Consider the following 8912-nt stretch of genomic DNA (forward strand, 5'->3'; position numbering starts at 1 on the left):
GAAAGCACCAGGAGGGGATGGATTAACATCAGATATCTGCAGTCGAGCAATCTACCAGGACCCGGACGCGTTCCTTGTTCTATACAACAAATGCCTAGAACTGGCACATTTCCCGACATCTGGAAAGAGGCAACGGTGGTGGTCCTCAGAAAACCGGGCAAGGACAATTATCAGAGCCCCAAGTCGTATAGACCGATAGGTCTGCTGCCGGTCTTGGGGAAGGTCCCGGAGAGGATGATAGTAGCACGGATTAAATGGCAGCTCGTGCCGCGGCTCAGTACTCGTCAGTTTGGCTTTATGCCCCAGAGGAGCACCGAGGACGCCCTCTATACGCTAGTGAAACACGTACAGGACAAGTTGAGGCTGAAAAAGCTAATTGTCTTGGTGTCATTGGATATAGAGGGAGCGTTCGATAGCGCCTGGTGGCCTGCCATTAGAGTCAGACCGGCTGAGGAAGGGTGCCCGGTAAATGTCAGGAGGCTACTAGACAGCTATCTCGACAGTAGGAAAGTCAGGTTCGATATGCCGGGGAGGAATGCACAAGAGAGACGAACAAAGGCTGTGTCCAAGGGTCAATCGGTGGACCAATCCTGTGGAACCTACTTCTGGACCCATACTACAGGACCTGGAACGGCGTGGGAACTTTGTCCAGGCGTTTGCGGACGACATCGTCCCTCGTCGTGGATGGGGACACTGCAGCTGAAGTCTCACGGATCACCATGCAGCCCTCGCCCATGTTCGGGGAGTGGGGAGTCAGGAACAAGCTCAGGTTTGCACCGCACAAGACTTGTGCGATGCTCGTAACCAACAAGCTTCAAGTACGACATCCCAATCCTGAACATGGCCGGGTCGACATTCATGGTGAAGAAGATGAAGCTTTTAGGACTCACCATCGACGAAAAACTCACGTTCAACGAACACACCGCAAACGTTTGCAAGAAGGCAGCCGAAATATATAAGCAGCTTCCCGCGCCGCAAAAATCAGTTGGGGACTACATCACATAATCCACACCATTTACACAGCAACCATCGAACCTATCATCACGTACGCGGCTGCCGCCCGCTCCCGCTACCGCTAAGCAGGGAATACGGAAGCGGCTTGCCTCTGTCCAGAGGATTCGTCCAGAAGCTCTGTAAATCCTACCGTACTGTCTCTCAATGCCGCACTGGTGCTCTCTCTGGGATACTCTAGACCTCCGCATACAAGAGGCAGCAGCCCTGTATGCGGGGAGAGGGTCGTCCCAGTTTGTGCCGGGCGATAGAGAGATAGTAGGTGAGGTTTGCAGAAGCCTCATCCAGCCACGCAAATGCCCCTGGAGTTCGTGTGCCTTGCTGATCAACAGCAGGTAGACACATACAACGTGCAGACAGTGCGAATTTTCACTGACGGCAGCAAGATTGAGGGAAGGTCGGAGCCGCATTATCCTTATGGAATAATGAGGGCGAAGTCCAGAACCTCAAACTTAGCCTGCCGCGTACTGCACGGTCTACCAGGCGGAACTCCTGGCCATTTGCAGGGCAACAGACGTAATCCTCAAACGCACGGAATCGAGCTATGGTTTGTACAGCGACTCAATGGCATTGCAGACGCTGTCAAACCATGTAGCCGCTTCATCCCCTGGCGGTCCGCGCGCGAGCAAATTTGTCTCAAGCCTTGACCAGAACAAAGCTGTGTCTCTGTTCTGGATCAAAGCCCACGCGGGCCTGCCAGGGAATGAGCGTGCGGACGAGCTGGCGAAGGAGGCAGCATTGTCGTCACGGAGGAAGCCAGACTACGACCAATGTCCGATTTCATACATCAGGCGACAAATCCGTCAGGATTCGCTTGGTGAGTGGAATCGGAGATATGTGTCGGGCGAGACGGCCTCGGTGACGAAGATGTTCTTCCTGACGCCATCGCCGCCTTCCGTATTGTGAAACAGGTGGCCAACAGGCGTTCTCACAGGATGGTATTAACGGCACGGTGGGTTCTCAAATGGAACCGTTTCAAGCGTAAGGAGAGCTCATCGTGCGTCTGCGACCCAACCGCAGAGTGTCCCGCATATAATTCTAGAGTGTCCCATTTTCTCACGGGACAGATAACATAGAATGCCAACTAGGCATCATATTGACAAGGGACAACGTGAGAGACGCGTGATGTCGGGCAAGTCTAGAAATAAATTTTTAGAGGTGCGAGAAGCCAAAACCTGTAAAAAGAAACAGTAGGATAAAACTATGTTTTATTTATAATATAGATTATAACATAGAAACATAGTAATAAGAAGCAAAACTGTAAGTGTAGTTCAAGAAAATTAGAAATAGTCATAAGAAAGATAGAATGTGTAACATGGTAGAATATATGAAATAAAACAAATAGTATAAGAACGTAAAATATTATTATAATAAGTAAAATAAAGAGAACCTCATTTCCTACTAAATTTTTAATAAATATATAGAATAGAAATAGAATAGGAAAAACAAAAGTGGGAGTCCCACCCACGAGTGAATGAGGAAGGATAGTAGAAAGACACTGGGAAGCATAGAATGAGAGGAAAATCAGCGAGAACTGGTATGAAAGAGAATTAATTACTTAGGCGCCAATAAATGTGGCGGATTTGGTACAAAACCTCCCTAACCCAACCTAACCTTTTTTTTCCCTCGAAATCCTCATGGACCCTCCGCCTGGGGAGGCGGAGGGTGCCGGACTCTTACCGGCTAAAACCCCCTCCGACAGGCGCGGGGCGGGAACCAAATTCTTCCGCAGCCCCGCACTGGTGCTGGCCCGCCTTGCGGGCCCCGCCTCAGGCACGGGGGTGAGGTTAAACTCCCCGTGCAACGCCTCAGGCGCGCGTCGACACCGCGCGCCCGCCCGGAGTCCGTTGAATAGGGGCGGGACTTCCCAAGTCCTTCGCCCTGGACCCGTTCATGGGGGCGGAAGAGGCGTTGCCCTCCTCCGGCGCCCGAGCGCCTGCTGCGGCGGGATCGGCAGTTGAAATCTCCTCTCCCGTTCCGCAGCTTCCTTCTGCGACATCACGTCCTCGCAGAAGGACACCACTGCGTCCCACGACTCTGCGCTGCCGACCATCTTCCGTACCACGGCCGGCAGCGACAGATCGCCTCCTACTTCATTTGTGAGGACACGGCGCTGCTCCTCCCAAGCAACACACTGAACGAACGTGTGTTGCGCCGTGTCCTCCCGCCATGGACGCAGTGGTGGCACCGAGCGTCCGGCTCCTGCCTATGCGACACAGGTACTTGCCGAAGCAGCCGTGCCCCGACAGCACCTGCGTCACCCTGAACGACAGGGAGCCGTGCCTTCTCCCGAGCCAGTCGTCGAGCACTGGCCGGATCGCCTCGACGGTGGCGAGGCCGGCGGTAGGGCGCAGAAGCCTCTGCCGCCATTCCGCCACCAAGACCTGACGGAGCTCTGCTCGGCGCTGCGCTATCTGCCGCTGCACCGGCCTCGAGTCCCGTGCCCGCTCTTCCTCGCGCCACCGATACAGCGACGCGAGTACTTTAGCCTCTAGGTCCCAGGGCGGGGATCCGGCCAGGACGCAAGCCGCCTCGTAGGAAATCGTGCGATACCCGCGGACGACTCTGACGGCCATCGCCCCTGCGGTCTGCGCAGAATGGCTAGAGTGCTGGCCGCCAGGTCCATCGCTCCACAGGGGCCCCATAGCCATGGACCGCACGATTCCCACGCGCCGCCAGGCGGCGCCGGGCCCCCATGTTAGGAAGCAACGTTGACAGCGCGCCCGCTGCACCCATCAGCTTGGGCACCAGCCGCCGGAAGTGGGGCCGAATTCCCATCGGCTGTCGAGCACCAATCCCAGATACTTCATGGTGGACTCGACAGCTATCCGGCTCCACCGACCACGATGTGTGATCCCGACGGCGGCGCGCGTCGGGGCCATGAAACACCATGGCCTCCGACTTGTTGAGGGCCACCTCCAGGCCCAGGCGCCGGATGCGGTTCACCACCTGTGACACCGCAGCCGTGGCTATCAACGCTGCTTCCTGTGCGAGCTCCCCGGGCAGTGACAAGCGTGTCGTCCGCATAACACGTCAAGTCGGCGCCCGACGGAGTTCGCCTCTCAGCAATCCCAACCGATGTTCCACAGGAGCGGCCCCAGCACCGATCCCTGTGGAACACCGCATCATGAGGTGCCGACCGGCACCGTCATGTCCCCGATATGTGACGCATCTACCTTCTAGGTAGGCCCCTACGCGACGGAGGTAGGGAGGCACGCGGTGATATCTCAGTGCCTCCTTCCAGGGCAGGGTGTTGAACGCGTTGGAGATGTCTAAAGACACCGCCAACACCACCCCACCCCGGGACACCGTCTCTCCGCCAGGGCTCTCACGCGCATTATGGCGTCTACGGTGGAGCGCCCGCGACGAAAACCAAACTGGTTGTCGTCCAGGTCCGGCCCCCTCTGCACAAGTGGCTGACGAGGCGATCTGCGATGACACGCTCAAAGAGTTTGCCCGCCTCGTCGAGCAGCACTATGGGCCGGTACGCGGACGGCGAGTCCGCGGGCGCCTTCCTTCCTGAGCAGGACCAGCCTCCCTCCTTCCACACACTGGGAACTGACCCTGCTCGAGACATGCCGTGAAGAGCCCCTCAGCTGGGGCTCTAGCTCCTTCAGAGCCAGGACGAGAGCTCGCCAGGAACTCCGTCGGGTCCGGGCGCCGTGTTCTTAGCCCGGAGCCGCGACACGGCTGCTCGTCTCTGCTTGCGTCACCTCGGGGACATCGGTGCTCTCCTTCGGGAGAGTCTGTGGCCGAGGGTGAAGCCATCGTCGGGGAACGTGTCCCGCTGCTCAGGAAGAGCGCCACTACGACCGCCCCTAGCAGCTGGGGCTGCATGCTCTGCACCAGTGGAGGCGCCCATGCACGCAGCTTGCCCCGTACCCAACGGTAGGGGCGGCCCCACGGATCCCGATCCAGGGACCCCAGCAGCTCCTCCCTGGCACGCGACTGAATCGCCGATGGCCAGCCACAGAGTCTCCTTGGACGCTGTACACCTCATACGCGCGTCCTCCTCGAGGGAAACCCGTCGACGTCTCCGGTATCGTGTGTACTGGCGGCGAGCCGCCCACGCGATGCGCAACTGCGTATCTCGGCGGTCCACCAGTACACCTGGCGCCTTGCGGACTGTTGGCGGACGCGGGCATGGACGTCGCAGATCTGCGTCATCGCCCCGCGAAACCGCAGCGCCACCGCTTCGACGTCGACGGGGCCGTCCGTCGCCGACCCAAATCCAGGACTGGACTAAGGCAGCTTCCTCGAGCAGTTCCTTGTCGATGCACTTAAGCGCCCAGCGCGGGCCGTCGTTGATCGGGTTGTTGGCGGCCGCTCGCGGTCTGGGCAGAGACGTCGAACCGATATACCTGTGGTCCGACAGCGTCTCCACCACGGCGACACGCCAGTCGCGGACTCGGCTGGCGACAGAGGGGCTAGCGAACGAGACGTCCACTATCGACCCGCCCGCTGCCGCCGCACGCACGTATTCCGAGCCCCGATTCAGGACGACCAGACCGGTCGTCACCGCCCACTTTTCCAGCACCTCGCCCCGAGGGTAGTGACCGGAGATCCCACGCCGATGACTTGGCGTTGAGATCCCCGAGCACCAGAACGGGCGAGGGTGATGGCGGCTACGACGGCGCCCAACTCGACAAGGAAACCCTCGAAGTCGGCGAGACTTCTGTTGAGAAATACGCCCCACAATGACGATGCCGCCCGAGACCGCAGCAACCCAGCCACGGCGACGGGTCGGTCAGAGTCCCGCCATAATGGCTACCAAACCGTCAGCACCCCAGCCAGTTGTCACGGGCGGGGATGAAGTACGGTCGGCGACCACACACGTCAATCGACCACTCTGCCATGCTCTGGAGGAGAAGATCCTGAGCTCTGGCACAGTGGTTGATGTTCTGGAGGAAATGGAGGTGCCCTCTATTGACACTCCATTCCCTGCAACGGTCCTGGGCCGGAGTCGGCCCGGAGCTACTGGCCTGCGGGGTGGCGAGGTTTCCCGGCAGGCTTAGAGCTCCTCTTCTTTTCTTGGCCTTGCTGGCAGGCGCGCCACAGGCCCCTCCGCCCACTTTGTGTCCCGCTGGCTTCCCCACAGCCGAACACAAGCAGTGCCTTTGGCGCGGGAACACTGGGCCGCCTTGAACTAACCTAACCTAACCTAACCTTTTTTTTTTTTTTTCCCGGGAAATCCTCATGGACTTCCTCCGCCTGGGAGAGGCGGCGGGGTGTGCCGGACTCTACCGGCTAAAACCCCTGTGTCTTCCTGGGCGCGGGGCCGCAAATCAAATTCTTCCGCAGCCCCGCACTGGTGCTGGCCCGCCTTGCGGGCCTCGCCTCGCACGGGGTGGTGTTAAACCCCCCGTGCAACGCCTCAGAGGCGCGTCGACACCCGCGCGCCTCCGCCCGGGTCCGCTTGAATAGGGCGGGACTTCCCCAAGTCCTTCGCCCCTGGACCCGTTCATGGGGCGGAAGAGGCGTTGTCTGCCCTCCTCCGGCGCCCGGAGCGCCTGCTGCGGGCGGGATCGGCAGTTGAAATCTCCCTCTCCCGTTCCGCAGCTTCCTTCTGCGACATCACGTCCTCGCAGAAGGACACCACTGCGTCCCACGACCGCGCCGACCATCTTCCGTACCAGGCCGGCAGCGACAGATCGCCTCCTACTTCATTTGTGAGGACACGGCGCTGTTCTCCCAAGCAACACACTGAACGAACGTGTTGCGCCGTGTCCTCCCGCCATGGACGCAGTGGCACCGAGCGTCCGGCTCTGCCTATGCGACACAGGTACTTGCGAAGCAGCCGTGCCCCGACAGCACCTGCGTCACCCTGAACGACAGGGAGCCGTGCCTTCTCCCGAGCCAGTCGTCGAGCACTGGCCGGATCGCCTCGACGGTGGCGAGGCCGGCGGTAGGCGCAGAAGCCTCTGCCGCCATTCCGCCACCAGACCTGACGGAGTCTGCTCGGCGCTGCGCTATCGCCGCTGCACCGGCCTCGAGTCCTGTGCCCGCTCTTCCTCGCGCCACCGATACAGCGACGCGAGTACTTTAGCCTCTAGGTCCCAGGCGGGGAACCAACCTAACCTAACCTAACCTTTTTTTTTTTCCTCGGGGAAATCTCATGGACTTCCTCCGCCTGGGAGAGGCGGAGGTGCTGGACTTACGGCTAAAACCCCCTGTGTCCTCCTTAGGGGCGCGGGGCCGCGGGAATCCACCTTCCGCAGCCCCGCACTGGTGCTGGCCCGCCTTGCGGGCCTCGCCCGCACGGGGTGAGTGCAACCCCCCTGCACGCCTCAGAGGCGCGTCGACACCCGCGCGCCCTCCGCCTCGGGTCCGCTTGAATGGGGCGGGGACTTCCCCAAGTCCTTCGCCCCTGGACCCGTTCATGGGGGCGGAAGAGGCGTTGTCCCCTCCTCCGGCGCCCCGGAGCGCCTGCTGCGGGCGGGACGGCAGTTGAAATCTCCTCTGTTCCGCAGCTTCCTTCTGCGACATCACGTCCTCGCAGAAGGACACCATCGTCCCACGACTCTGCGCTGCCGACCATCTTCCGTACCACGGCCGGCAGCGACAGATCGCCTCCTACTTCATTTGTGAGGACACGGCGCTGTTCTCCCAAGCAACACACTGAACGAACGTGTGTTGCGCCGTGTCCTCCCGCCATGGACGCAGTGGTGGCACCGAGCGTCCGGCTCCTGCTATGCGACACAGGTACTTGCCGAAGCAGCCGTGCCCCGACAGCACCTGCGTCACCCTGAACGACAGGGAGCCGTGCTTCTCCCGAGCCAGTCGTCGAGCACTGGCCGGATCGCCTCGACGGTGGCGAGGCCGGCGGTAGGCGCAGAAGCCCTGCCGCCATTCCGCCACCAAGACCTGACGGAGTTTTGCTCGGCGCTGCGCTATCTGCCGCTGCACCGGCCTCGAGTCCCGTGCCTGCTTTCCTCGCGCCACCGATACAGCGACGCGAGTACTTTAGCCCTAGGTCCCAGCGGGGATCCGGCCAGGACGCAAGCCGCCCGTAGGAAATCGTGCGATACCGCGGACGACTCTGACGGCCATCGCCCCTGCGGTCTGCGCAGAATGGCTAGAGTGGCCGCCAGGTCCATCGCTCAACAGGGGCCCCATAGGCCAAACCTAACCTAACCTTTTCCTTCGGGGAAATTCATGGACTCTCCTCCGCTGGGAGAGGCGGAGGTGTGCCGGACCCTACCGGCAAAGCTCTGTGTCCCCCTTGGGCGCGGGGCCGCGGGAACCAAATTCTTCCGCAGCCCCGCACTGGTGCTGCCCGCCTTGCGGGCTCGCCTCGGGCACCGGGGGTGAGGTGTTAAACTCCCCGTGCACCAGGCGCGCGTCGACACCTGCGCGCCTCCCGCCTGGGTCCGTTGGTAGGGCGGGGACTTCCCGTCCTTCGCCCCTGGACCCGTTCATGGGGCGGAAGAGGGCGTTGTCTGCCCCTCCTCCGGCGCCCGGAGCGCCTGCTGCGGGCGACCGCCCAATCTCCCTCCCCGTTCCGCAGCTTCCTTCTGCGACATCACGTCTCGCAGAAGGACACCACTGCGTCCCACGACTCTGCGCTGCCGACCATCTTCCGTACCACGGCCGGCAGCGACAGATCGCCTCCCACTTCATTTGTGAGGACACGGCGCCGTTCCTCCCAAGCAACACACTGAACGAACGTGTTGCGCCGTGTCCCTCCCGCCATGGACGCAGTGGTGGCACCGAGCGTCCGGCTCCCTGCCTATGCGACACAGGTTTGCCGAAGCACGCCCCCGACAGCACCTGCGTCACCCTGAACGACAGGGGCCGCGCTCTTCCCGGAGCCAGTCGTCGAGCACCGCCGATCGCCTCGACGGTGGTGAGGCCGGCGGTAGGGGCGCAGAAGCCTCTGCCGCCATTCCGCCACAAGACCT

The sequence above is a fragment of the Helicoverpa armigera genome, chromosome 13 (genome assembly GCF_030705265.1).
Source record: "Helicoverpa armigera isolate CAAS_96S chromosome 13, ASM3070526v1, whole genome shotgun sequence".
Lineage (NCBI taxonomy): Eukaryota > Metazoa > Arthropoda > Insecta > Lepidoptera > Noctuidae > Helicoverpa > Helicoverpa armigera.